Below are 25,177 nucleotides of genomic sequence, written 5' to 3'. Positions count from 1 at the left end.
GCACAATTTTAAATGGGCCAATGTAATGCTTTGAACCGAAAATTTCAAAATAGCGTGTCTTTTCGGGCCTGAGCCAAGATCACAGATGACGATAGACGAAAGACGGCAGCACCCGTCAGTCATCGCTGTGGACCTCAGTGGTAGCGAATTGTTGTGGCAGAGTAAATCTTTGTACGCATTTTCAGGACTCTGAATGTATTTTTCTCGAGGGCTGTAGCGATCGCAAAGAGGTGTAAGCTGTAGCAGCCTCCTTAGCTCAGGGGCAGAGCACTGGTCTTGTAAACCAGGGGTCGTGAGTTCGATTCTCACAGGGGGCAGCACAATTTTAAATGGGCCAATGTAATGCTTTGAACCGAAAATTTCAAAATAGCGTGTCTTTTCGGGCCTGAGCCAAGATCACAGATGACGATAGACGAAAGACGGCAGCACCCGTCAGTCATCGCTGTGGACCTCAGTGGTAGCGAATTGTTGTGGCAGAGTAAATCTTTGTACGCATTTTCAGGACTCTGAAATGTATTTTTCTCGAGGACTGTAGCGATCGCAAAGAGGTGTAAGCTGTAGCAGCCTCCTTAGCTCAGGGGCAGAGCACTGGTCTTGTAAACCAGGGGTCGTGAGTTCGATTCTCACAGGGGGCAGCACAATTTTAAATGGGCCAATGTAATGCTTTGAACCGAAAATTTCAAAATAGCGTGTCTTTTCGGGCCTGAGCCAAGATCACAGATGACGATAGACGAAAGACGGCAGCACCCGTCAGTCATCGCTGTGGACCTCAGTGGTAGCGAATTGTTGTGGCAGAGTAAATCTTTGTACGCATTTTCAGGACTCTGAATGTATTTTTCTCGAGGGCTGTAGCGATCGCAAAGAGGTGTAAGCTGTAGCAGCCTCCTTAGCTCAGGGGCAGAGCACTGGTCTTGTAAACCAGGGGTCGTGAGTTCGATTCTCACAGGGGGCAGCACAATTTTAAATGGGCCAATGTAATGCTTTGAACCGAAAATTTCAAAATAGCGTGTCTTTTCGGGCCTGAGCCAAGATCACAGATGACGATAGACGAAAGACGGCAGCACCCGTCAGTCATCGCTGTGGACCTCAGTGGTAGCGAATTGTTGTGGCAGAGTAAATCTTTGTACGCATTTTCAGGACTCTGAAATGTATTTTTCTCGAGGGCTGTAGCGATCGCAAAGAGGTGTAAGCTGTAGCAGCCTCCTTAGCTCAGGGGCAGAGCACTGGTCTTGTAAACCAGGGGTCGTGAGTTCGATTCTCACAGGGGGCAGCACAATTTTAAATGGGCCAATGTAATGCTTTGAACCGAAAATTTCAAAATAGCGTGTCTTTTCGGGCCTGAGCCAAGATCACAGATGACGATAGACGAAAGACGGCAGCACCCGTCAGTCATCGCTGTGGACCTCAGTGGTAGCGAATTGTTGTGGCAGAGTAAATCTTTGTACGCATTTTCAGGACTCTGAAATGTATTTTTCTCGAGGGCTGTAGCGATCGCAAAGAGGTGTAAGCTGTAGCAGCCTCCTTAGCTCAGGGGCAGAGCACTGGTCTTGTAAACCAGGGGTCGTGAGTTCGATTCTCACAGGGGGCAGCACAATTTTAAATGGGCCAATGTAATGCTTTGAACCGAAAATTTCAAAATAGCGTGTCTTTTCGGGCCTGAGCCAAGATCACAGATGACGATAGACGAAAGACGGCAGCACCCGTCAGTCATCGCTGTGGACCTCAGTGGTAGCGAATTGTTGTGGCAGAGTAAATCTTTGTACGCATTTTCAGGACTCTGAATTTATTTTTCTCGAGGGCTGTAGCGATCGCAAAGAGGTGTAAGCTGTAGCAGCCTCCTTAGCTCAGGGGCAGAGCACTGGTCTTGTAAACCAGGGGTCGTGAGTTCGATTCTCACAGGGGGCAGCACAATTTTAAATGGGCCAATGTAATGCTTTGAACCGAAAATTTCAAAATAGCGTGTCTTTTCGGGCCTGAGCCAAGATCACAGATGACGATAGACGAAAGACGGCAGCACCCGTCAGTCATCGCTGTGGACCTCAGTGGTAGCGAATTGTTGTGGCAGAGTAAATCTTTGTACGCATTTTCAGGACTCTGAAATGTATTTTTCTCGAGGGCTGTAGCGATCGCAAAGAGGTGTAAGCTGTAGCAGCCTCCTTAGCTCAGGGGCAGAGCACTGGTCTTGTAAACCAGGGGTCGTGAGTTCGATTCTCACAGGGGGCAGCACAATTTTAAATGGGCCAATGTAATGCTTTGAACCGAAAATTTCAAAATAGCGTGTCTTTTCGGGCCTGAGCCAAGATCACAGATGACGATAGACGAAAGACGGCAGCACCCGTCAGTCATCGCTGTGGACCTCAGTGGTAGCGAATTGTTGTGGCAGAGTAAATCTTTGTACGCATTTTCAGGACTCTGAAATGTATTTTTCTCGAGGGCTGTAGCGATCGCAAAGAGGTGTAAGCTGTAGCAGCCTCCTTAGCTCAGGGGCAGAGCACTGGTCTTGTAAACCAGGGGTCGTGAGTTCGATTCTCACAGGGGGCAGCACAATTTTAAATGGGCCAATGTAATGCTTTGAACCGAAAATTTCAAAATAGCGTGTCTTTTCGGGCCTGAGCCAAGATCACAGATGACGATAGACGAAAGACGGCAGCACCCGTCAGTCATCGCTGTGGACCTCAGTGGTAGCGAATTGTTGTGGCAGAGTAAATCTTTGTACGCATTTTCAGGACTCTGAATGTATTTTTCTCGAGGGCTGTAGCGATCGCAAAGAGGTGTAAGCTGTAGCAGCCTCCTTAGCTCAGGGGCAGAGCACTGGTCTTGTAAACCGGGGGTCGTGAGTTCGATTCTCACAGGGGGCAGCACAATTTTAAATGGGCCAATGTAATGCTTTGAACCGAAAATTTCAAAATAGCGTGTCTTTTCGGGCCTGAGCCAAGATCACAGATGACGATAGACGAAAGACGGCAGCACCCGTCAGTCATCGCTGTGGACCTCAGTGGTAGCGAATTGTTGTGGCAGAGTAAATCTTTGTACGCATTTTCAGGACTCTGAAATGTATTTTTCTCGAGGGCTGTAGCGATCGCAAAGAGGTGTAAGCTGTAGCAGCCTCCTTAGCTCAGGGGCAGAGCACTGGTCTTGTAAACCAGGGGTCGTGAGTTCGATTCTCACAGGGGGCAGCACAATTTTAAATGGGCCAATGTAATGCTTTGAACCGAAAATTTCAAAATAGCGTGTCTTTTCGGGCCTGAGCCAAGATCACAGATGACGATAGACGAAAGACGGCAGCACCCGTCAGTCATCGCTGTGGACCTCAGTGGTAGCGAATTGTTGTGGCAGAGTAAATCTTTGTACGCATTTTCAGGACTCTGAAATGTATTTTTCTCGAGGGCTGTAGCGATCGCAAAGAGGTGTAAGCTGTAGCAGCCTCCTTAGCTCAGGGGCAGAGCACTGGTCTTGTAAACCAGGGGTCGTGAGTTCGATTCTCACAGGGGGCAGCACAATTTTAAATGGGCCAATGTAATGCTTTGAACCGAAAATTTCAAAATAGCGTGTCTTTTCGGGCCTGAGCCAAGATCACAGATGACGATAGACGAAAGACGGCAGCACCCGTCAGTCATCGCTGTGGACCTCAGTGGTAGCGAATTGTTGTGGCAGAGTAAATCTTTGTACGCATTTTCAGGACTCTGAATGTATTTTTCTCGAGGGCTGTAGCGATCGCAAAGAGGTGTAAGCTGTAGCAGCCTCCTTAGCTCAGGGGCAGAGCACTGGTCTTGTAAACCAGGGGTCGTGAGTTCGATTCTCACAGGGGGCAGCACAATTTTAAATGGGCCAATGTAATGCTTTGAACCGAAAATTTCAAAATAGCGTGTCTTTTCGGGCCTGAGCCAAGATCACAGATGACGATAGACGAAAGACGGCAGCACCCGTCAGTCATCGCTGTGGACCTCAGTGGTAGCGAATTGTTGTGGCAGAGTAAATCTTTGTACGCATTTTCAGGACTCTGAAATGTATTTTTCTCGAGGGCTGTAGCGATCGCAAAGAGGTGTAAGCTGTAGCAGCCTCCTTAGCTCAGGGGCAGAGCACTGGTCTTGTAAACCAGGGGTCGTGAGTTCGATTCTCACAGGGGGCAGCACAATTTTAAATGGGCCAATGTAATGCTTTGAACCGAAAATTTCAAAATAGCGTGTCTTTTCGGGCCTGAGCCAAGATCACAGATGACGATAGACGAAAGACGGCAGCACCCGTCAGTCATCGCTGTGGACCTCAGTGGTAGCGAATTGTTGTGGCAGAGTAAATCTTTGTACGCATTTTCAGGACTCTGAAATGTATTTTTCTCGAGGGCTGTAGCGATCGCAAAGAGGTGTAAGCTGTAGCAGCCTCCTTAGCTCAGGGGCAGAGCACTGGTCTTGTAAACCAGGGGTCGTGAGTTCGATTCTCACAGGGGGCAGCACAATTTTAAATGGGCCAATGTAATGCTTTGAACCGAAAATTTCAAAATAGCGTGTCTTTTCGGGCCTGAGCCAAGATCACAGATGACGATAGACGAAAGACGGCAGCACCCGTCAGTCATCACTGTGGACCTCAGTGGTAGCGAATTGTTGTGGCAGAGTAAATCTTTGTACGCATTTTCAGGACTCTGAATGTATTTTTCTCGAGGGCTGTAGCGATCGCAAAGAGGTGTAAGCTGTAGCAGCCTCCTTAGCTCAGGGGCAGAGCACTGGTCTTGTAAACCAGGGGTCGTGAGTTCGATTCTCACAGGGGGCAGCACAATTTTAAATGGGCCAATGTAATGCTTTGAACCGAAAATTTCGAAATAGCGTGTCTTTTCGGGCCTGAGCCAAGATCACAGATGACGATAGACGAAAGACGGCAGCACCCGTCAGTCATCGCTGTGGACCTCAGTGGTAGCGAATTGTTGTGGCAGAGTAAATCTTTGTACGCATTTTCAGGACTCTGAAATGTATTTTTCTCGAGGGCTGTAGCGATCGCAAAGAGGTGTAAGCTGTAGCAGCCTCCTTAGCTCAGGGGCGTCCGCCCCGGTAGCTGAGTGGTCAGCGTGACAGACTGTCAATCCTAAGGGCCCGGGTTCGATTCCCGGCTGGGTCGGAAATTTTCTCCGCTCAGGGACTGGGTGTTGTGTTGTCCTAATCATTATCATTGCCCGCATCTCGTGGTCGTGCGGTAGCGTTCTCGCTTCCCACGCCCGGGTTCCCGGGTTCGATTCCCGGCGGGGTCAGGGATTTTCTCTGCCTCGTGATGGCTGGGTGTTGTGTGCTGTCCTTAGGTTAGTTAGGGTTAAGTAGTTCTAAGTTCTAGGGGACTGATGACCATAGATGTTAAGTCCCATAGTGCTCAGAGCCATTTTTCAGCGAGTTCCGCTTTAGACGCCGTGCAGTGTGGACGTGCCTAGTCTTCCGCTCCGCCGTAGCGTTACGTATAGTGGACTATCGTTTTTGTTACGTGTTGTGTTGCAACTTCTGAGAGTATTTCTCCGTCGTTGTTTCGTACCTTGTGTTACTTTCTGTCCTTATTTCAGTGTTTTTTTGTGTAGCGGTTTCGACCGCATATTTTGAAAATGTCGTCCCAGGTTATTCCTCGTCAGGCTACAGTTAGTTTTGCTTTTGACAAGTCAACCCGCCATGTGCAACCTAGTTCTCTTGAGATTCATGATTGGTTGGTAGATACCTTTGGTGTTCATTCGGATCAGGTGCACACTGCTTATTTGATACCGAACTGTATGTTTTCTTTGTTAAGTTTATGGACCCACTTCAGGTTGATAAAATTCTTTCTAAATATGGTCATCAAGTTCTCTTTCGGCATCGGGATGATTCTGTAAGTACCGTGCTGCTTTCCAATGCTTCCATCACGTATACCAATGTTCGTGTTTACAATCTTCCACCGGAGGTGGATAATGTCTATCTTAAGGAGGGTCTACAGAAGTATGGTGATGTAAAGAGCATTCGCCTTGAACGCTGGTCAAGCCAACATCGCCTGCAATGTTACAGTGGTATTCGTTCAGTCGAAATGCACGTTAAGCAGAATATTCCATCTCACCTGCAGATCGGTGGATATCGTGTCCATGTAACATATAGTGGTCAGGTTGGCACCTGTTTTTTGTGCAATGAAAGTGGTCACGTGCGTACCGACTGTCCGCGGAGAGTTTTTGTTTTAAAAAATTCTCTCGAACAGCGTCGCAAGTTAACGGTCGCTGACCTCGTTGCAGGTGGTTCTGCTCTTGGTGTAGCACAGTCCAGTGGTAGTAGCGCCCCGCCACAGGTTTTGCGCACCCCTGATACAGAATTTCCTCCTTTGCGTGCTAAATCTGATGTTGTTCCGTCTGTCCCTCAGGTGGGTGTGCCACTTTTGAATAATAAGAGGCGTCGCCCACACGATGGAAATAGTACGGATGAGGATCTCCCTGAGATGCCCCAGTCCGAGCGACCGGCATCCTCCGAGCCACTGTGTACTGTAGCTGCTCCCTGCCCTCCTGAGGTAGCGGTTCCGGTGGCGGCTGCTGGCGCCCCTCCGGCCTCCGACGCAGCTTCTCTCGAGTCGGGTCGTCGGTCGGGCCTGTTGGCGCCGTCTTCCGAACCGACTTCGATGTCACAACAAGTGGAGCCGCGACAACTTCCTGCTTCGCTGCCCCATACCTCTGCCAGCGGAGCTGCTCCGCTTCTTTCCAACTCTGCGGCCTCGGACCTTCCTGCTCACGTTTCGCCTCCGTGCAGTCCATGTTTGCCGGAAGCTAGTGCAGGTGTTGACCATTCCGTTTTGTCGGATGTTTCCCCCGTGACCCCGGATCCCGCATGTGGACCGGCGCGGGTGGTGTCGGATACAGAACTTGACCCTCCTACGTCACCGGCGGCTGAAGTTTCCTTGCCCGTCAGCCGACGCAAGTTACGCGTTCAGCCGAACGTTAATGCTGTTCGCAAAAAACCGAAACGTAAGGGATCCGCGGAACGGGGTAGCAGTCCCCCTCCCTCGGATGCCTCCGTCACCCCTGCTATGGACTGTGACGCTGGTGCGTCGGTGTAGGTGATTTGTTTTCTCGCTTTTCTCTCTATGGTTCAAGCATACACCTTTCTTACCTTAAATGTTAACCGTATTGAGTCCGACGTTCGCATTGCCTCTTTGCGGCAGTTTATTTACGACGCCTGTGCGGACGTAGTGTTTTTGCAGGAAGTGTTGTTTTCTGATCTCTCTCTACCTGGATTTCAAACTGTTTTTAATGTCGCGCCGGAATATTCAACAGGAACTGCTCTTTTCTTTCGAGAGGGCATTCCTATTACTGACATTGAATTCCTTGACTCTGGCCGTGGGATTGGTTGTCGTCTTTTTGATCTCCGCCTCGTTGTTTTGTATGCCCCCTCTGGTTCGGGTCACACTGTGGCTCGATCGCGCTTTTATAAAGAAGAGCTTATTTATCTTTTGCGCCAGAGTCCTCGGAGTCTCCTGCTCGGAGGCGATTTTAATTGTGTTTTACGCCCTGCAGACCAGTCCCCCAATTTTAATTATTGCCGTGATTTACATGACTTAGTTCGTACGATGCATCTGCGTGATGTTTGGGAACACAAATATCCAACCCTGGTGAAATATACGTTTTTTACCGCGTCCTCATGCAGTAGACTCGACAGATTCTATTTATCTGATTTTTTATGTGATAAAATTCTTTCTGTCGATGTTATTCCTACTAGTTTTTCTGACCATTGTGCTTTTACTGCAACTGTAAATCTTAGTCGCCAACCTGCAAAACTTTATCGTTCCCAGTGGATGTTAAATGTTTCCCACCTTGCCGACAGTGCTATGGATGATGTTATAAGTGGCGTGTGGGAGCGATGTCTTCGCTCTGTCCCGCGATACCCCTCCTTGCTGGTTTGGTGGACTGCGTTTGCCAAGCCCAAGATTCGTCAGACTTTGATTTTCTACTGTGCTGCTAGGACGCGTGATTTTAAGAACACGTATGAATATTACTACTCTGTCCTGCGTGAACTATATGACGCGGCGGGTACCTCTCCGCTGCGGATCCATGATGTTCGTCGTATTAAAGCCAAGCTCTTGAGCCTTAAACGACGACAGATGGATGGTCTGCGAGTTAAGTCGAAACCTCACTCTCTTGTTGAAGGTGAACTGACATCCTTGTACCACCTGCTACGGCATCAGACTCGTCGTCGTCGCTCCTTCATCTCTTCTCTTACGGTGGATGATGGGCGACAGCTTAGTGCACAGGAGGAAATGGTTCGTGCTCTTCATCAGTATTACACTAGTCTCTATTCTGCCGATGATTCTGGTGAGTCTCTTTCGGATGATGTCTTTGGGGATCTAACTGCGACGATCGCGCCTGACGCGAACGGCGAATTTCTCCGGGAGTTCCAGGTAGATGATGTTTTCGATTTTATTGCTCGCTCTCCGTCCAGTAAATCGCCGGGTCCAGACGGCCTGCCTAAAGAATTTTATCTCCGTTTTTGGCCTCTTTTGGGTGGCATTTTTACGCAGATTTTAAATGAGATTGTCAGAGGGATGGATGTGCCTGCCGATTTTAAAGTAGGGAAAATTGTTTTAATTCCGAAGTCCTCTGGTCGTTTATCTGCTGCCAATCTTCGTCCGCTCACATTGCTGAATTTTGACTATAAGACAGCTGCTAGAGCGCTCAATAGCCGGCTGTCTTCTCTGCTTCGGGGTGTGATTGGTGCACATCAATGTTGTTTTCATGATAGATCTATTCTGACACCAGTAGCCGAATATCGGGATGTTGTCTCGGTTGCGGCGGTTACAAACGTACATTGTGCCTTTGCCTTCCTTGATTTTTATAAGGCTTTTGATCACGTCAGTCATGTGTTTTTAGATCGTGTTTTAGGTACAATAGGTTTTAACGCTTCATCACGTGGTGTTCTTGGCAATTTGTACAGGGGAATAACAGCTCGGGTGTCAGTCAATGGGCAGCTGACGCCGCCCATTGCTATCCGCCGCGGAGTGCCTCAGGGTAGTCCGCTCTCTATGTCTTTATTCGTTTTGTCCCTGGAACCGCTGCTTCGGACTATTGCTCTCAAGCTTCAGGGTATGTCCCTCTCTGGTGGGAAGCTCTCGGTTAAGGCATATGCGGATGATGTCGTTGTTCTCCTCCGTCAACGAGATGATATCCCGTTGTTGAAAGGGGCAGTTGATGCATACTGTCGTGTCTCTGGAGCGCGTCTCAATCAGGGTAAATGTAAGTTCCTTGATATTCGAGGATTTCGCGATGCTGACGTCCCTTGGGCCACTTTTGTCGATCGCCATACGTCCTTGGGGATTATCATTGATCGGTGTCCTCTAAAAATGGCGGCTCTCAATTGGAAATCTGTCACCGAGAAGATACAGGGGGCTCTGATGGTCCATGAGCAGCGCTCTGCTACCATTTTGCAAAAAGTCAGAATTTTAGACACCTACGTCCTATGTAAAAAAAAAAAAAAAAAAAAAAAAAAAAAAAAAAAAAAAGGGGCAGAGCACTGGTCTTGTAAACCAGGGGTCGTGAGTTCGATTCTCACAGGGGTCAGCACAATTTTAAATGGGCCAATGTAATGCTTTGAACCGAAAATTTCAAAATAGCGTGTCTTTTCGGGCCTGAGCCAAGATCACAGATGACGATAGACGAAAGACGGCAGCACCCGTCAGTCATCGCTGTGGACCTCAGTGGTAGCGAATTGTTGTGGCAGAGTAAATCTTTGTACGCATTTTCAGGACTCTGAATGTATTTTTCTCGAGGGCTGTAGCGATCGCAAAGAGGTGTAAGCTGTAGCAGCCTCCTTAGCTCAGGGGCAGAGCACTGGTCTTGTAAACCAGGGGTCGTGAGTTCGATTCTCACAGGGGGCAGCACAATTTTAAATGGGCCAATGTAATGCTTTGAACCGAAAATTTCAAAATAGCGTGTCTTTTCGGGCCTGAGCCAAGATCACAGATGACGATAGACGAAAGACGGCAGCACCCGTCAGTCATCGCTGTGGACCTCAGTGGTAGCGAATTGTTGTGGCAGAGTAAATCTTTGTACGCATTTTCAGGACTCTGAAATGTATTTTTCTCGAGGGCTGTAGCGATCGCAAAGAGGTGTAAGCTGTAGCAGCCTCCTTAGCTCAGGGGCAGAGCACTGGTCTTGTAAACCAGGGGTCGTGAGTTCGATTCTCACAGGGGGCAGCACAATTTTAAATGGGCCAATGTAATGCTTTGAACCGAAAATTTCAAAATAGCGTGTCTTTTCGGGCCTGAGCCAAGATCACAGATGACGATAGACGAAAGACGGCAGCACCCGTCAGTCATCGCTGTGGACCTCAGTGGTAGCGAATTGTTGTGGCAGAGTAAATCTTTGTACGCATTTTCAGGACTCTGAAATGTATTTTTCTCGAGGGCTGTAGCGATCGCAAAGAGGTGTAAGCTGTAGCAGCCTCCTTAGCTCAGGGGCAGAGCACTGGTCTTGTAAACCAGGGGTCGTGAGTTCGATTCTCACAGGGGGCAGCACAATTTTAAATGGGCCAATGTAATGCTTTGAACCGAAAATTTCAAAATAGCGTGTCTTTTCGGGCCTGAGCCAAGATCACAGATGACGATAGACGAAAGACGGCAGCACCCGTCAGTCATCGCTGTGGACCTCAGTGGTAGCGAATTGTTGTGGCAGAGTAAATCTTTGTACGCATTTTCAGGACTCTGAATGTATTTTTCTCGAGGGCTGTAGCGATCGCAAAGAGGTGTAAGCTGTAGCAGCCTCCTTAGCTCAGGGGCAGAGCACTGGTCTTGTAAACCAGGGGTCGTGAGTTCGATTCTCACAGGGGGCAGCACAATTTTAAATGGGCCAATGTAATGCTTTGAACCGAAAATTTCAAAATAGCGTGTCTTTTCGGGCCTGAGCCAAGATCACAGATGACGATAGACGAAAGACGGCAGCACCCGTCAGTCATCGCTGTGGACCTCAGTGGTAGCGAATTGTTGTGGCAGAGTAAATCTTTGTACGCATTTTCAGGACTCTGAAATGTATTTTTCTCGAGGGCTGTAGCGATCGCAAAGAGGTGTAAGCTGTAGCAGCCTCCTTAGCTCAGGGGCAGAGCACTGGTCTTGTAAACCAGGGGTCGTGAGTTCGATTCTCACAGGGGGCAGCACAATTTTAAATGGGCCAATGTAATGCTTTGAACCGAAAATTTCAAAATAGCGTGTCTTTTCGGGCCTGAGCCAAGATCACAGATGACGATAGACGAAAGACGGCAGCACCCGTCAGTCATCGCTGTGGACCTCAGTGGTAGCGAATTGTTGTGGCAGAGTAAATCTTTGTACGCATTTTCAGGACTCTGAAATGTATTTTTCTCGAGGGCTGTAGCGATCGCAAAGAGGTGTAAGCTGTAGCAGCCTCCTTAGCTCAGGGGCAGAGCACTGGTCTTGTAAACCAGGGGTCGTGAGTTCGATTCTCACAGGGGGCAGCACAATTTTAAATGGGCCAATGTAATGCTTTGAACCGAAAATTTCAAAATAGCGTGTCTTTTCGGGCCTGAGCCAAGATCACAGATGACGATAGACGAAAGACGGCAGCACCCGTCAGTCATCGCTGTGGACCTCAGTGGTAGCGAATTGTTGTGGCAGAGTAAATCTTTGTACGCATTTTCAGGACTCTGAATGTATTTTTCTCGAGGGCTGTAGCGATCGCAAAGAGGTGTAAGCTGTAGCAGCCTCCTTAGCTCAGGGGCAGAGCACTGGTCTTGTAAACCAGGGGTCGTGAGTTCGGTTCTCACAGGGGGCAGCACAATTTTAAATGGGCCAATGTAATGCTTTGAACCGAAAATTTCAAAATAGCGTGTCTTTTCGGGCCTGAGCCAAGATCACAGATGACGATAGACGAAAGACGGCAGCACCCGTCAGTCATCGCTGTGGACCTCAGTGGTAGCGAATTGTTGTGGCAGAGTAAATCTTTGTACGCATTTTCAGGACTCTGAAATGTATTTTTCTCGAGGGCTGTAGCGATCGCAAAGAGGTGTAAGCTGTAGCAGCCTCCTTAGCTCAGGGGCAGAGCACTGGTCTTGTAAACCAGGGGTCGTGAGTTCGATTCTCACAGGGGGCAGCACAATTTTAAATGGGCCAATGTAATGCTTTGAACCGAAAATTTCAAAATAGCGTGTCTTTTCGGGCCTGAGCCAAGATCACAGATGACGATAGACGAAAGACGGCAGCACCCGTCAGTCATCGCTGTGGACCTCAGTGGTAGCGAATTGTTGTGGCAGAGTAAATCTTTGTACGCATTTTCAGGACTCTGAAATGTATTTTTCTCGAGGGCTGTAGCGATCGCAAAGAGGTGTAAGCTGTAGCAGCCTCCTTAGCTCAGGGGCAGAGCACTGGTCTTGTAAACCAGGGGTCGTGAGTTCGATTCTCACAGGGGGCAGCACAATTTTAAATGGGCCAATGTAATGCTTTGAACCGAAAATTTCGAAATAGCGTGTCTTTTCGGGCCTGAGCCAAGATCACAGATGACGATAGACGAAAGACGGCAGCACCCGTCAGTCATCGCTGTGGACCTCAGTGGTAGCGAATTGTTGTGGCAGAGTAAATCTTTGTACGCATTTTCAGGACTCTGAAATGTATTTTTCTCGAGGGCTGTAGCGATCGCAAAGAGGTGTAAGCTGTAGCAGCCTCCATAGCTCAGGGGCAGAGCACTGGTCTTGTAAACCAGGGGTCGTGAGTTCGATTCTCACAGGGGGCAGCACAATTTTAAATGGGCCAATGTAATGCTTTGAACCGAAAATTTCAAAATAGCGTGTCTTTTCGGGCCTGAGCCAAGATCACAGATGACGATAGACGAAAGACGGCAGCACCCGTCAGTCATCGCTGTGGACCTCAGTGGTAGCGAATTGTTGTGGCAGAGTAAATCTTTGTACGCATTTTCAGGACTCTGAAATGTATTTTTCTCGAGGGCTGTAGCGATCGCAAAGAGGTGTAAGCTGTAGCAGCCTCCTTAGCTCAGGGGCAGTTCATTTCCGGTATAATGTAGCAGCCTCCTTAGCTCAGGGGCAGAGCACTGGTCTTGTAAACCAGGGGTCGTGAGTTCGATTCTCACAGGGGGCAGCACAATTTTAAATGGGCCAATGTAATGCCTAGTTCCGCTTTAGACGCCGTGCAGTGTGGACGTGCCTAGTCTTCCGCTCCGCCGTAGCGTTACGTATAGTGGACTATCGTTTTTGTTACGTGTTGTGTTGCAACTTCTGAGAGTATTTCTCCGTCGTTGTTTCGTACCTTGTGTTACCTTCTGTCCTTATTTCAGTGTTTTTTGTGTAGCGGTTTCGACCGCATATTTTGAAAATGTCGTCCCAGGTTATTCCTCGTCAGGCTACAGTTAGTTTTGCTTTTGACAAGTCAACCCGCCATGTGCAACCTAGTTCTCTTGAGATTCATGATTGGTTGGTAGATACCTTTGGTGTTCATTCGGATCAGGTGCACACTGCTTATTTTGATACCGAACTGTATGTTTTCTTTGTTAAGTTTATGGACCCACTTCAGGTTGATAAAATTCTTTCTAAATATGGTCATCAAGTTCTCTTTCGGCATCGGGATGATTCTGTAAGTACCGTGCTGCTTTCCAATGCTTCCATCACGTATACCAATGTTCGTGTTTACAACCTTCCACCGGAGGTGGATAATGTCTATCTTAAGGAGGGTCTACAGAAGTATGGTGATGTAAAGAGCATTCGCCTTGAACGCTGGTCAAGCCAACATCGCCTGCAATGTTACAGTGGTATTCGTTCAGTCGAAATGCACATTAAGCAGAATATTCCATCTCACCTGCAGATCGGTGGATATCGTGTCCATGTAACATATAGTGGTCAGGTTGGCACCTGTTTTTTGTGCAATGAAAGTGGTCACGTGCGTACCGACTGTCCGCGGAGAGTTTTTGTTTTAAAAAAATTCTCTCGAACAGCGTCGCAAGTTAACGGTCGCTGACCTCGTTGCAGGTGGTTCTGCTCTTGGTGTAGCACAGTCCGGTGGTAGTAGCGCCCCTCCACAGGTTTTGCGCACCCCTGATACAGAATTTCCTCCTTTGCGTGCTAAATCTGATGTTGTTCCGTCTGTCCCTCAGGTGGGTGTGCCACTTTTGAATAATAAGAGGCGTCGCCCACACGATGGAAATAGTACGGATGAGGATCTCTCTGAGATGCCCCAGTCCGAGCGACCGGCATCCTCCGAGCCACTGTGTACTGTAGCTGCTCCCTGCCCTCCTGAGGTAGCGGTTCCGGTGGCGGCTGCTGGCGCCCCTCCGGCCTCCGACGCAGCTTCTCTCCAGTCGGGTCGTCGGTCGGGCCTGTTGGCGCCGTCTTCCGAACCGACTTCGATGTCACAACAAGTGGAGCCGCGACAACTTCCTGCTTCGCTGCCCCATACCTCTGCCAGCGGAGCTGCTCCGCTTCCTTCCAACTCTGCGGCCTCGGACCTTCCTGCTCACGTTTCGCCTCCGTGCAGTCCATGTTTGCCGGAAGCTAGTGCAGGTGTTGACCATTCCGTTTTGTCGGATGTTTCCCCCGCGACCCCGGATCCCGCATGTGGACCGGCGCGGGTGGTGTCGGATACAGAACTTGACCCTCCTACGTCACCGGCGGCTGAAGTTTCCTTGCCCGTCAGTCGACGCAAGTTACGCGTTCAGCCGAACGTTAATGCTGTTCGTAAAAAACCGAAACGTAAGGGATCCGCGGAACGGGGTAGCAGTCCCCCTCCCTCGGATGCCTCTGTCACCCCTGCTATGGACTGTGACGCTGGTGCGTCGGTGTAGGTGATTTGTTTTCTCGCTTTTCTCTCTATGGTTCAAGCATACACCTTTCTTACCTTAAATGTTAACCGTATTGAGTCCGACGTTCGCATTGCCTCTTTGCGGCAGTTTATTTACGACGCCTGTGCGGACGTAGTGTTTTTGCAGGAAGTGTTGTTTTCTGATCTCTCTCTACCTGGATTTCAAACTGTTTTTAACGTCGCGCCGGAATATTCAACAGGAACTGCTCTTTTCTTTCGAGAGGGCATTCCTATTACTGACATTGAATTCCTTGACTCTGGCCGTGGGATTGGTTGTCGTCTTTTTGATCTCCGCCTCGTTGTTTTGTATGCCCCCTCTGGTTCGGGTCACACTGTGGCTCGATCGCGCTTTTATAAAGAAGAGCTTATTTATCTTTTGCGCCAGAGTCCTCGGAGTCTCCTGCTCGGAGGCGATTTTAATTGTGTTTTACGCCCTGCAGACCAGTCCCCCAATTTTAATTATTGCCGTGATTTACATGACTTAGTTCGTACGATGCATCTGCGTGATGTTTGGGAACACAAATATCCAACCCTGGTGAAATATACGTTTTTTACCGCGTCCTCATGCAGTAGACTCGACAGATTCTATTTATCTGATTTTTTATGTGATAAAATTCTTTCTGTCGATGTTATTCCTACTAGTTTTTCTGACCATTGTGCTTTTACTGCAACTGTAAATCTTAGTCGCCAACCTGCAAAACTTTATCGTTCCCAGTGGATGTTAAATGTTTCCCACCTTGCCGACAGTGCTATGGATGATGTTATAAGTGGCGTGTGGGAGCGATGTCTTCGCTCTGTCCCGCGATACCCCTCCTTGCTGGTTTGGTGGACTGCGTTTGCCAAGCCCAAGATTCGTCAGACTTTGATTTTCTACTGTGCTGCTAGGACGCGTGATTTTAAGAACACGTATGAATATTACTACTCTGTCCTGCGTGAACTATATGACGCGGCGGGTACCTCTCCACTGCGGATCCATGATGTTCGTCGTATTAAAGCCAAGCTCTTGAGCCTTAAACGACGACAGATGGATGGTCTGCGAGTTAAGTCGAAACCTCACTCTCTTGTTGAAGGTGAACTGACATCCTTGTACCACCTGCTACGGCATCAGACTCGTCGTCGTCGCTCCCTCATCTCTTCTCTTACGGTGGATGATGGGCGACAGCTTAGTGCACAGGAGGAAATGGTTCGTGCTCTTCATCAGTATTACACTAGTCTATATTCTGCCGATGATTCTGGTGAGTCTCTTTCGGATGATGTCTTTGGGGATCTAACTGCGACGATCGCGCCTGACGCGAACGGCGAATTTCTCCGGGAGTTCCAGGTAGATGATGTTTTCGATTTTATTGCTCGCTCTCCGTCCAGTAAATCGCCGGGTCCAGACGGCCTGCCTAAAGAATTTTATCTCCGTTTTTGGCCTCTTTTGGGTGACATTTTTACGCAGATTTTAAATGAGATTGTCAGGGGGATGGATGTGCCTGCCGATTTTAAAGTAGGGAAAATTGTTTTAATCCCGAAGTCCTCTGGTCGTTTATCTGCTGCCAATCTTCGTCCGCTCACATTGCTGAATTTTGACTATAAGACAGCTGCTAGAGCGCTCAATAGCCGGTTGTCTTCTCTGCTTCGGGGTGTGATTGGTGCACATCAATGTTGTTTTCATGATAGATCTATTCTGACACCAGTAGCCGAATATCGGGATGTTGTCTCGGTTGCGGCGGTTACAAACGTACATTGTGCCTTTGCCTTCCTTGATTTTTATAAGGCTTTTGATCACGTCAGTCATGTGTTTTTAGATCGTGTTTTAGGTACAATAGGTTTTAACGCTTCATCACGTGGTGTTCTTGGCAATTTGTATAGGGGAATAACAGCTCGGGTGTCAGTCAATGGGCAGCTGACGCCGCCCATTGCTATCCGCCGCGGAGTGCCTCAGGGTAGTCCGCTCTCTATGTCTTTATTCGTATTGTCCCTGGAACCGCTGCTTCGGACTATTGCTCTCAAGCTTCAGGGTATGTCCCTCTCTGGTGGGAAGCTCTCTGTTAAGGCATATGCGGATGATGTCGTTGTTCTCCTCCGTCAACGTGATGATATCCCGTTGTTGAAAGGGGCAGTTGATGCATACTGTCGTGTCTCTGGAGCGCGTCTCAATCAGGGTAAATGTAAGTTCCTTGATATTCGAGGATTTCGCGATGCTGACGTCCCTTGGGCCACTTTTGTCGATCGCCATACGTCCTTGGGGATTATCATTGATCGGTGTCCTCTAAAAATGGCGGCTCTCAATTGGAAATCTGTCACCGAGAAGATACAGGGGGCTCTGATGGTCCATGAGCAGCGCTCTGCTACCATTTTGCAAAAAGTCAGAATTTTAGACACCTACGTTCTATGTAAAGCTTATTATGTTGCTCAGCTGTTCCCACTTCCCATGATGGTGGCGAAAAGGTTGCGCCAATTGTCTAGCAGGTTTATATGGAAGGGCCATCTATTCAAGTTACGTTACGAGGTAATGACGAAACCGCGTCTCTCCGGAGGCTTGGGCCTCTCTGACATTACTCGCAAGGCGTCTGCTTTGTACGTCCGCCGAACGACTCTAATTGTTACGCAAGAAGTGACTTCAATTACATCCAGGCTTTTTACTGTTGTGCGTCCGGCGAGCCTTGCTCCACCTGTCGATGTCGGACGCCTAAATTTTAAGTTGAAACACATTCGGGAATTTTACATTGCGGTGAGTTACCTCGGTGACGTCTTCTTGCGGCGACCGGTGCCAACGACCAAGAGCTTGATTGCCCGCTGGGAGGGGCTGGCCAGTCCCAATCCAATAGAACTGGCGTCTCCATCCGTGTCCTGGAGGAACGTCTGGAAGAACGTTAGTCTGCCGATCCACTCTATGGCCGTGGCGTCCACGTGGTATAGGGTAATAAATAATTTGGTTCCCACCAATGTACGACTGCACCGTATTGGTCTTTCTGACACGGACACCTGTACTCGGTGTGGTCTCCTGGATACCCTTGAACATCGATTCACCTGCTGTGGGCACCTTGCTAATTGGCGTTGGCTCAGGAAACAACTTGCTTTTGTCACTAGGTCTGCTGAAGCCGCTTATACTATTGACATCATCGTCCGGCCCGATTCTTCCTTTTTTCCGCGGACGAAGCTCCATACCGTCATGTGGTTGATTGGCCATTTCGTACATTTTGTCAACAGTTGTCATGAAGAGGATGGACACCTAGCGTTTCGGCAGTACATGCTTACTGCTTACTGGCAGCGCTTGCGATTGCCAGGCCTCCGAGATGACTTTGCCAATATGCTTAGCCTGACATTTGAAAGAGAGGGTGTTGGCTAAGGTCACCTGTGTGAGCCATTTTCTTTTATACTGTTTCTGGATTTGCCGCCTTTATGTATGTTTCTTCTCTACACCAGGACTGAAGTTTTCGTGTTTTAATCTTTATTTCAGTCAGCAGTCTACATTATATAGTCATGTTTTAGGATTTTAATTTCAGTACTGTAAAAAAAAAAAAAAAAAAAAAAAAAGTCGGTAGAGCATTAGGCTTTTAACCTAAGGGTCCAGCGTTCAAAAAAAAAAAAAAAAAAAAAAAAGGGGCAGAGCACTGGTCTTGTAAACCAGGGGTCGTGAGTTCGATTCTCACAGGGGGCAGCACAATTTTAAATGGGCCAATGTAATGCTTTGAACCGAAAATTTCAAAATAGCGTGTCTTTTCGGGCCTGAGCCAAGATCACAGATGACGATAGACGAAAGACGGCAGCACCCGTCAGTCATCGCTGTGGACCTCAGTGGTAGCGAATTGTTGTGGCAGAGTAAATCTTTGTACGCATTTTCAGGACTCTGAATGTATTTTTCTCGAGGGCTGTAGCGATCGCAAAGAGGTGTAAGCTGTAGCAGCCTCCTTAGCTCAGGGGCAGAGCACTGGTCTTGTAAACCAGGGGTCGTGAGTTCGATTCTCACAGGGGGCAGCACAATTTTAAATGGGCCAATGTAATGCTTTGAACCGAAAATTTCAAAATAGCGTGTCTTTTCGGGCCTGAGCCAAGATCACAGATGACGATAGACGAAAGACGGCAGCACCCGTCAGTCATCGCTGTGGACCTCAGTGGTAGCGAATTGTTGTGGCAGAGTAAATCTTTGTACGCATTTTCAGGACTCTGAAATGTATTTTTCTCGAGGGCTGTAGCGATCGCAAAGAGGTGTAAGCTGTAGCAGCCTCCTTAGCTCAGGGGCAGAGCACTGGTCTTGTAAACCAGGGGTCGTGAGTTCGATTCTCACAGGGGGCAGCACAATTTTAAATGGGCCAATGTAATGCTTTGAACCGAAAATTTCAAAATAGCATGTCTTTTCGGGCCTGAGCCAAGATCACAGATGACGATAGACGAAAGACGGCAGCACCCGTCAGTCATCGCTGTGGACCTCAGTGGTAGCGAATTGTTGTGGCAGAGTAAATCTTTGTACGCATTTTCAGGACTCTGAAATGTATTTTTCTCGAGGGCTGTAGCGATCGCAAAGAGGTGTAAGCTGTAGCAGCCTCCTTAGCTCAGGGGCAGAGCACTGGTCTTGTAAACCAGGGGTCGTGAGTTCCATTCTCACAGGGGGCAGCACAATTTTAAGTGGGCCAATGTAATGCTTTGAACCGAAAATTTCAAAATAGCGTGTCTTTTCGGGCCTGAGCCAAGATCACAGATGACGATAGACGAAAGACGGCAGCACCCGTCAGTCATCGCTGTGGACCTCAGTGGTAGCGAATTGTTGTGGCAGAGTAAATCTTTGTACGCATTTTCAGGACTCTGAAATGTATTTTTCTCGAGGGCTGTAGCGATCGCAAAGAGGTGTAAGCTGTAGCAGCCTCCTTAGCTCAGGGGCAGAGCACTGGTCTTGTAAACCAGGGGTCGTGAGTTCGATTCTCACAGGGGGCAGCACAATTTTAAATGGGCCAATGTAATGCTTTGAACCGAAAATTTCAAAATAGCGTGTCTTTTCGGGCCTGAGCCAAGATCACAGATGACGATAGACGAAAGACGGCAGCACCCGTCAGTCATCGCTGTGGACCTCAGTGGTAGCGAATTGTTGTGGCAGAGTAAATCTTTGTACGCATTTTCAGGACTCTGAATGTATTTTTCTCGAGGGCTGTAGCGATCGCAAAGAGGTGTAAGCTGTAGCAGCCTCCTTAGCTCAGGGGCAGAGCACTGGTCTTGTAAACCAGGGGTTGTGAGTTCGATTCTCACAGGGGGCAGCACAATTTTAAATGGGCCAATGTAATGCTTTGAACCGAAAATTTCAAAATAGCGTGTCTTTTCGGGCCTGAGCCAAGATCACAGATGACGATAGACGAAAGACGGCAGCACCCGTCAGTCATCGCTGTGGACCTCAGTGGTAGCGAATTGTTGTGGCAGAGTAAATCTTTGTACGCATTTTCAGGACTCTGAAATGTATTTTTCTCGAGGGCTGTAGCGATCGCAAAGAGGTGTAAGCTGTTGCAGCCTCCTTAGCTCAGGGGCAGAGCACTGGTCTTGTAAACCAGGGGTCGTGAGTTCGATTCTCACAGGGGCAGCACAATTTTAAATGGGCCAATGTAATGCTTTGAACCGAAAATTTCAAAATAGCGTGTCTTTTCGGGCCTGAGCCAAGATCACAGATGACGATAGACGAAAGACGGCAGCACCCGTCAGTCATCGCTGTGGACCTCAGTGGTAGCGAATTGTTGTGGCAGAGTAAATCTTTGTACGCATTTTCAGGACTCTGAAATGTATTTTTCTCGAGGGCTGTAGCGATCGCAAAGAGGTGTAAGCTGTAGCAGCCTCCTTAGCTCAGGGGCAGAGCACTGGTCATGTAAACCAGGGGTCGTGAGTTCGATTCTCACAGGGGGCAGCACAATTTTAAATGGGCCAATGTAATGCTTTGAACCGAAAATTTCAAAATAGCGTGTCTTTTCGGGCCTGAGCCAAGATCACAGATGACGATAGACGAAAGACGGCAGCACCCGTCAGTCATCGCTGTGGACCTCAGTGGTAGCGAATTGTTGTGGCAGAGTAAATCTTTGTACGCATTTTCAGGACTCTGAATGTATTTTTCTCGAGGGCTGTAGCGATCGCAAAGAGGTGTAAGCTGTAGCAGCCTCCTTAGCTCAGGGGCAGAGCACTGGTCTTGTAAACCAGGGGTCGTGAGTTCGATTCTCACAGGGAGCAGCACAATTTTAAATGGGCCAATGTAATGCTTTGAACCGAAAATTTCAAAATAGCGTGTCTTTTCGGGCCTGAGCCAAGATCACAGATGACGATAGACGAAAGACGGCAGCACCCGTCAGTCATCGCTGTGGTCCTCAGTGGTAGCGAATTGTTGTGGCAGAGTAAATCTTTGTACGCATTTTCAGGACTCTGAAATGTATTTTTCTCGAGGGCTGTAGCGATCGCAAAGAGGTGTAAGCTGTAGCAGCCTCCTTAGCTCAGGGGCAGAGCACTGGTCTTGTAAACCAGGGGTCGTGAGTTCGATTCTCACAGGGGGCAGCACAATTTTAAATGGGCCAATGTAATGCTTTGAACCGAAAATTTCAAAATAGCGTGTCTTTTCGGGCCTGAGCCAAGATCACAGATGACGATAGACGAAAGACGGCAGCACCCGTCAGTCATCGCTGTGGACCTCAGTGGTAGCGAATTGTTGTGGCAGAGTAAATCTTTGTACGCATTTTCAGGACTCTGAATGTATTTTTCTCGAGGGCTGTAGCGATCGCAAAGAGGTGTAAGCTGTAGCAGCCTCCTTAGCTCAGGGGCAGAGCACTGGTCTTGTAAACCAGGGGTCGTGAGTTCGATTCTCACAGGGGGCAGCACAATTTTAAATGGGCCAATGTAATGCTTTGAACCGAAAATTTCAAAATAGCGTGTCTTTTCAGGCCTGAGCCAAGATCACAGATGACGATAGACGAAAGACGGCAGCACCCGTCAGTCATCGCTGTGGACCTCAGTGGTAGCGAATTGTTGTGGCAGAGTAAATCTTTGTACGCATTTTCAGGACTCTGAATGTATTTTTCTCGAGGGCTGTAGCGATCGCAAAGAGGTGTAAGCTGTAGCAGCCTCCTTAGCTCAGGGGCAGAGCACTGGTCTTGTAAACCAGGGGTCGTGAGTTCCATTCTCACAGGGGGCAGCACAATTTTAAATGGGCCAATGTAATGCTTTGAACCGAAAATTTCAAAATAGCGTGTCTTTTCGGGCCTGAGCCAAGATCACAGATGACGATAGACGAAAGACGGCAGCACCCGTCAGTCATCGCTGTGGACCTCAGTGGTAGCGAATTGTTGTGGCAGAGTAAATCTTTGTACGCATTTTCAGGACTCTGAAATGTATTTTTCTCGAGGGCTGTAGCGATCGCAAAGAGGTGTAAGCTGTAGCAGCCTCCTTAGCTCAGGGGCAGAGCACTGGTCTTGTAAACCAGGGGTCGTGAGTTCGATTCTCACAGGGGGCAGCACAATTTTAAATGGGCCAATGTAATGCTTTGAACCGAAAATTTCAAAATAGCGTGTCTTTTCGGGCCTGAGCCAAGATCACAGATGACGATAGACGAAAGACGGCAGCACCCGTCAGTCATCGCTGTGGACCTCAGTGGTAGCGAATTGTTGTGGCAGAGTAAATCTTTGTACGCATTTTCAGGACTCTGAATGTATTTTTCTCGAGGGCTGTAGCGATCGCAAAGAGGTGTAAGCTGTAGCAGCCTCCTTAGCTCAGGGGCAGAGCACTGGTCTTGTAAACCAGGGGTCGTGAGTTCGATTCTCACAGGGGGCAGCACAATTTTAAATGGGCCAATGTAATGCTTTGAACCGAAAATTTCAAAATAGCGTGTCTTTTCGGGCCTGAGCCAAGATCACAGATGACGATAGACGAAAGACGGCAGCACCCGTCAGTCATCGCTGTGGACCTCAGTGGTAGCGAATTGTTGTGGCAGAGTAAATCTTTGTACGCATTTTCAGGACTCTGAAATGTATTTTTCTCGAGGGCTGTAGCGATCGCAAAGAGGTGTAAGCTGTAGCAGCCTCCTTAGCTCAGGGGCAGAGCACTGGTCTTGTAAACCAGGGGTCGTGAGTTCGATTCTCACAGGGGGCAGCACAATTTTAAATGGGCCAATGTAATGCTTTGAACCGAAAATTTCAAAATAGCGTGTCTTTTCGGGCCTGAGCCAAGATCACAGATGACGATAGACGAAAGACGGCAGCACCCGTCAGTCATCGCTGTGGACCTCAGTGGTAGCGAATTGTTGTGGCAGAGTAAATCTTTGTACGCATTTTCAGGACTCTGAAATGTATTTTTCTCGAGGGCTCTAGTGATCGCAAAGAGGTGTAAGCTGTAGCAGCCTCCTTAGCTCAGGGGCAGAGCACTGGTCTTGTAAACCAGGGGTCGTGAGTTCGATTCTCACAGGGGGCAGCACAATTTTAAATGGGCCAATGTAATGCTTTGAACCGAAAATTTCAAAATAGCGTGTCTTTTCGGGCCTGAGCCAAGATCACAGATGACGATAGACGAAAGACGGCAGCACCCGTCAGTCATCGCTGTGGACCTCAGTGGTAGCGAATTGTTGTGGCAGAGTAAATCTTTGTACGCATTTTCAGGACTCTGAAATGTATTTTTCTCGAGGGCTGTAGCGATCGCAAAGAGGTGTAAGCTGTAGCAGCCTCCTTAGCTCAGGGGCAGAGCACTGGTCTTGTAAACCAGGGGTCGTGAGTTCGATTCTCACAGGGGGCAGCACAATTTTAAATGGGCCAATGTAATGCTTTGAACCGAAAATTTTAAAATAGCGTGTCTTTTCGGGCCTGAGCCAAGATCACAGATGACGATAGACGAAAGACGGCAGCACCCGTCAGTCATCGCTGTGGACCTCAGTGGTAGCGAATTGTTGTGGCAGAGTAAATTTTTGTACGCATTTTCAGGACTCTGAATGTATTTTTCTCGAGGGCTGTAGCGATCGCAAAGAGGTGTAAGCTGTAGCAGCCTCCTTAGCTCAGGGGCAGAGCACTGGTCTTGTAAACCAGGGGTCGTGAGTTCGATTCTCACAGGGGGCAGCACAATTTTAAATGGACCAATGTAATGCTTTGAACCGAAAATTTCAAAATAGCGTGTCTTTTCGGGCCTGAGCCAAGATCACAGATGACGATAGACGAAAGACGGCAGCACCCGTCAGTCATCGCTGTGGACCTCAGTGGTAGCGAATTGTTGTGGCAGAGTAAATCTTTGTACGCATTTTCAGGACTCTGAAATGTATTTTTCTCGAGGGCTGTAGCGATCGCAAAGAGGTGTCAGCTCTAGCAGCCTCCTTAGCTCAGGGGCAGAGCACTGGTCTTGTAAACCAGGGGTCGTGAGTTCGATTCTCACAGGGGGCAGCACAATTTTAAATGGGCCAATGTAATGCTTTGAACCGAAAATTTCAAAATAGCGTGTCTTTTCGGGCCTGAGCCAAGATCACAGATGACGATAGACGAAAGACGGCAGCACCCGTCAGTCATCGCTGTGGACCTCAGTGGTAGCGAATTGTTGTGGCAGAGTAAATCTTTGTACGCATTTTCAGGACTCTGAAATGTATTTTTCTCGAGGGCTGTAGCGATCGCAAAGAGGTGTAAGCTGTAGCAGCCTCCTTAGCTCAGGGGCAGAGCACTGGTCTTGTAAACCAGGGGTCGTGAGTTCGATTCTCACAGGGGGCAGCACAATTTTAAATGGGCCAATGTAATGCTTTGAACCGAAAATTTCAAAATAGCGTGTCTTTTCGGGCCTGAGCCAAGATCACAGATGACGATAGACGAAAGACGGCAGCACCCGTCAGTCATCGCTGTGGACCTCAGTGGTAGCGAATTGTTGTGACAGAGTAAATCTTCGTACGCATTTTCAGGACTCTGAAATGTATTTTTCTCGAGGGCTGTAGCGATCGCAAAGAGGTGTAAGCTGTAGCAGCCTCCTTAGCTCAGGGGCAGAGCACTGGTCTTGTAAACCAGGGGTCGTGAGTTCGATTCTCACAGGGGGCAGCACAATTTTAAATGGGCCAATGTAATGCTTTGAACCGAAAATTTCAAAATAGCGTGTCTTTTCGGGCCTGAGCCAAGATCACAGATGACGATAGACGAAAGACGGCAGCACCCGTCAGTCATCGCTGTGGACCTCAGTGGTAGCGAATTGTTGTGGCAGAGTAAATCTTTGTACGCATTTTCAGGACTCTGAAATGTATTTTTCTCGAGGGCTGTAGCGATCGCAAAGAGGTGTAAGCTGTAGCAGCCTCCTTAGCTCAGGGGCAGAGCACTGGTCTTGTAAACCAGGGGTCGTGAGTTCGATTCTCACAGGGGACAGCACAATTTTAAATGGGCCAATGTAATGCTTTGAACCGAAAATTTCAAAATAGCGTGTCTTTTCGGGCCTGAGCCAAGAT

The 25,177-nt window shown here is 48.4% G+C and overlaps 47 non-coding genes across 47 annotated transcripts; all 47 read left to right on the top strand.

Annotated features, from left to right (window-relative positions):
* Positions 1-245: 245 nt before the first annotated feature.
* On the top strand, positions 246-317 carry Trnat-ugu. Its single transcript has one exon. It is a non-coding gene; the product is annotated as a tRNA-Thr (tRNA).
* A 246-nt stretch (positions 318-563) lies between these two features.
* On the top strand, positions 564-635 carry Trnat-ugu. The gene has a single exon. It is a non-coding gene; the product is annotated as a tRNA-Thr (tRNA).
* A 245-nt stretch (positions 636-880) lies between these two features.
* Positions 881-952, top strand: Trnat-ugu. The gene has a single exon. It is a non-coding gene; the product is annotated as a tRNA-Thr (tRNA).
* A 246-nt stretch (positions 953-1,198) lies between these two features.
* On the top strand, positions 1,199-1,270 carry Trnat-ugu. Its single transcript has one exon. It is a non-coding gene; the product is annotated as a tRNA-Thr (tRNA).
* Positions 1,271-1,516: 246 nt separating this feature from the next.
* Trnat-ugu lies at positions 1,517-1,588 on the top strand. Its single transcript has one exon. It is a non-coding gene; the product is annotated as a tRNA-Thr (tRNA).
* Positions 1,589-1,833: 245 nt separating this feature from the next.
* Trnat-ugu lies at positions 1,834-1,905 on the top strand. Its single transcript has one exon. It is a non-coding gene; the product is annotated as a tRNA-Thr (tRNA).
* A 246-nt stretch (positions 1,906-2,151) lies between these two features.
* Trnat-ugu lies at positions 2,152-2,223 on the top strand. The gene has a single exon. It is a non-coding gene; the product is annotated as a tRNA-Thr (tRNA).
* A 246-nt stretch (positions 2,224-2,469) lies between these two features.
* Trnat-ugu lies at positions 2,470-2,541 on the top strand. Its single transcript has one exon. It is a non-coding gene; the product is annotated as a tRNA-Thr (tRNA).
* Positions 2,542-2,786: 245 nt separating this feature from the next.
* On the top strand, positions 2,787-2,858 carry Trnat-ugu. The gene has a single exon. It is a non-coding gene; the product is annotated as a tRNA-Thr (tRNA).
* A 246-nt stretch (positions 2,859-3,104) lies between these two features.
* On the top strand, positions 3,105-3,176 carry Trnat-ugu. Its single transcript has one exon. It is a non-coding gene; the product is annotated as a tRNA-Thr (tRNA).
* A 246-nt stretch (positions 3,177-3,422) lies between these two features.
* On the top strand, positions 3,423-3,494 carry Trnat-ugu. Its single transcript has one exon. It is a non-coding gene; the product is annotated as a tRNA-Thr (tRNA).
* Positions 3,495-3,739: 245 nt separating this feature from the next.
* Trnat-ugu lies at positions 3,740-3,811 on the top strand. Its single transcript has one exon. It is a non-coding gene; the product is annotated as a tRNA-Thr (tRNA).
* A 246-nt stretch (positions 3,812-4,057) lies between these two features.
* Trnat-ugu lies at positions 4,058-4,129 on the top strand. The gene has a single exon. It is a non-coding gene; the product is annotated as a tRNA-Thr (tRNA).
* A 246-nt stretch (positions 4,130-4,375) lies between these two features.
* Positions 4,376-4,447, top strand: Trnat-ugu. Its single transcript has one exon. It is a non-coding gene; the product is annotated as a tRNA-Thr (tRNA).
* A 245-nt stretch (positions 4,448-4,692) lies between these two features.
* Positions 4,693-4,764, top strand: Trnat-ugu. The gene has a single exon. It is a non-coding gene; the product is annotated as a tRNA-Thr (tRNA).
* A 5,010-nt stretch (positions 4,765-9,774) lies between these two features.
* Positions 9,775-9,846, top strand: Trnat-ugu. The gene has a single exon. It is a non-coding gene; the product is annotated as a tRNA-Thr (tRNA).
* A 246-nt stretch (positions 9,847-10,092) lies between these two features.
* On the top strand, positions 10,093-10,164 carry Trnat-ugu. The gene has a single exon. It is a non-coding gene; the product is annotated as a tRNA-Thr (tRNA).
* Positions 10,165-10,410: 246 nt separating this feature from the next.
* Positions 10,411-10,482, top strand: Trnat-ugu. The gene has a single exon. It is a non-coding gene; the product is annotated as a tRNA-Thr (tRNA).
* A 245-nt stretch (positions 10,483-10,727) lies between these two features.
* On the top strand, positions 10,728-10,799 carry Trnat-ugu. The gene has a single exon. It is a non-coding gene; the product is annotated as a tRNA-Thr (tRNA).
* A 246-nt stretch (positions 10,800-11,045) lies between these two features.
* Trnat-ugu lies at positions 11,046-11,117 on the top strand. The gene has a single exon. It is a non-coding gene; the product is annotated as a tRNA-Thr (tRNA).
* Positions 11,118-11,363: 246 nt separating this feature from the next.
* Trnat-ugu lies at positions 11,364-11,435 on the top strand. The gene has a single exon. It is a non-coding gene; the product is annotated as a tRNA-Thr (tRNA).
* Positions 11,436-11,680: 245 nt separating this feature from the next.
* On the top strand, positions 11,681-11,752 carry Trnat-ugu. The gene has a single exon. It is a non-coding gene; the product is annotated as a tRNA-Thr (tRNA).
* Positions 11,753-11,998: 246 nt separating this feature from the next.
* Positions 11,999-12,070, top strand: Trnat-ugu. Its single transcript has one exon. It is a non-coding gene; the product is annotated as a tRNA-Thr (tRNA).
* A 246-nt stretch (positions 12,071-12,316) lies between these two features.
* Trnat-ugu lies at positions 12,317-12,388 on the top strand. The gene has a single exon. It is a non-coding gene; the product is annotated as a tRNA-Thr (tRNA).
* Positions 12,389-12,634: 246 nt separating this feature from the next.
* Trnat-ugu lies at positions 12,635-12,706 on the top strand. The gene has a single exon. It is a non-coding gene; the product is annotated as a tRNA-Thr (tRNA).
* A 290-nt stretch (positions 12,707-12,996) lies between these two features.
* On the top strand, positions 12,997-13,068 carry Trnat-ugu. Its single transcript has one exon. It is a non-coding gene; the product is annotated as a tRNA-Thr (tRNA).
* A 5,604-nt stretch (positions 13,069-18,672) lies between these two features.
* Trnat-ugu lies at positions 18,673-18,744 on the top strand. Its single transcript has one exon. It is a non-coding gene; the product is annotated as a tRNA-Thr (tRNA).
* Positions 18,745-18,990: 246 nt separating this feature from the next.
* Trnat-ugu lies at positions 18,991-19,062 on the top strand. The gene has a single exon. It is a non-coding gene; the product is annotated as a tRNA-Thr (tRNA).
* Positions 19,063-19,308: 246 nt separating this feature from the next.
* On the top strand, positions 19,309-19,380 carry Trnat-ugu. Its single transcript has one exon. It is a non-coding gene; the product is annotated as a tRNA-Thr (tRNA).
* Positions 19,381-19,626: 246 nt separating this feature from the next.
* Positions 19,627-19,698, top strand: Trnat-ugu. The gene has a single exon. It is a non-coding gene; the product is annotated as a tRNA-Thr (tRNA).
* A 245-nt stretch (positions 19,699-19,943) lies between these two features.
* On the top strand, positions 19,944-20,015 carry Trnat-ugu. The gene has a single exon. It is a non-coding gene; the product is annotated as a tRNA-Thr (tRNA).
* A 246-nt stretch (positions 20,016-20,261) lies between these two features.
* Positions 20,262-20,335, top strand: Trnat-ugu. The gene has a single exon. It is a non-coding gene; the product is annotated as a tRNA-Thr (tRNA).
* Positions 20,336-20,578: 243 nt separating this feature from the next.
* Positions 20,579-20,650, top strand: Trnat-ugu. The gene has a single exon. It is a non-coding gene; the product is annotated as a tRNA-Thr (tRNA).
* A 245-nt stretch (positions 20,651-20,895) lies between these two features.
* On the top strand, positions 20,896-20,967 carry Trnat-ugu. Its single transcript has one exon. It is a non-coding gene; the product is annotated as a tRNA-Thr (tRNA).
* Positions 20,968-21,213: 246 nt separating this feature from the next.
* Positions 21,214-21,285, top strand: Trnat-ugu. The gene has a single exon. It is a non-coding gene; the product is annotated as a tRNA-Thr (tRNA).
* Positions 21,286-21,530: 245 nt separating this feature from the next.
* Trnat-ugu lies at positions 21,531-21,602 on the top strand. The gene has a single exon. It is a non-coding gene; the product is annotated as a tRNA-Thr (tRNA).
* Positions 21,603-21,847: 245 nt separating this feature from the next.
* Positions 21,848-21,919, top strand: Trnat-ugu. The gene has a single exon. It is a non-coding gene; the product is annotated as a tRNA-Thr (tRNA).
* Positions 21,920-22,165: 246 nt separating this feature from the next.
* Trnat-ugu lies at positions 22,166-22,237 on the top strand. The gene has a single exon. It is a non-coding gene; the product is annotated as a tRNA-Thr (tRNA).
* A 245-nt stretch (positions 22,238-22,482) lies between these two features.
* Positions 22,483-22,554, top strand: Trnat-ugu. The gene has a single exon. It is a non-coding gene; the product is annotated as a tRNA-Thr (tRNA).
* Positions 22,555-22,800: 246 nt separating this feature from the next.
* Trnat-ugu lies at positions 22,801-22,872 on the top strand. Its single transcript has one exon. It is a non-coding gene; the product is annotated as a tRNA-Thr (tRNA).
* A 246-nt stretch (positions 22,873-23,118) lies between these two features.
* Trnat-ugu lies at positions 23,119-23,190 on the top strand. Its single transcript has one exon. It is a non-coding gene; the product is annotated as a tRNA-Thr (tRNA).
* Positions 23,191-23,436: 246 nt separating this feature from the next.
* On the top strand, positions 23,437-23,508 carry Trnat-ugu. The gene has a single exon. It is a non-coding gene; the product is annotated as a tRNA-Thr (tRNA).
* Positions 23,509-23,753: 245 nt separating this feature from the next.
* Positions 23,754-23,825, top strand: Trnat-ugu. Its single transcript has one exon. It is a non-coding gene; the product is annotated as a tRNA-Thr (tRNA).
* Positions 23,826-24,071: 246 nt separating this feature from the next.
* Trnat-ugu lies at positions 24,072-24,143 on the top strand. Its single transcript has one exon. It is a non-coding gene; the product is annotated as a tRNA-Thr (tRNA).
* Positions 24,144-24,389: 246 nt separating this feature from the next.
* On the top strand, positions 24,390-24,461 carry Trnat-ugu. The gene has a single exon. It is a non-coding gene; the product is annotated as a tRNA-Thr (tRNA).
* A 246-nt stretch (positions 24,462-24,707) lies between these two features.
* Trnat-ugu lies at positions 24,708-24,779 on the top strand. The gene has a single exon. It is a non-coding gene; the product is annotated as a tRNA-Thr (tRNA).
* Positions 24,780-25,025: 246 nt separating this feature from the next.
* Positions 25,026-25,097, top strand: Trnat-ugu. Its single transcript has one exon. It is a non-coding gene; the product is annotated as a tRNA-Thr (tRNA).
* Positions 25,098-25,177: the final 80 nt, after the last annotated feature.

The sequence above is a fragment of the Schistocerca piceifrons genome, chromosome 1 (assembly GCF_021461385.2).
Source record: "Schistocerca piceifrons isolate TAMUIC-IGC-003096 chromosome 1, iqSchPice1.1, whole genome shotgun sequence".
NCBI classification, from domain to species: Eukaryota; Metazoa; Arthropoda; class Insecta; order Orthoptera; family Acrididae; genus Schistocerca; species Schistocerca piceifrons.
The sequence above is the reverse complement of the archived record's forward strand: the minus strand, read 5'-3'. Positions and strand labels throughout refer to the sequence as shown.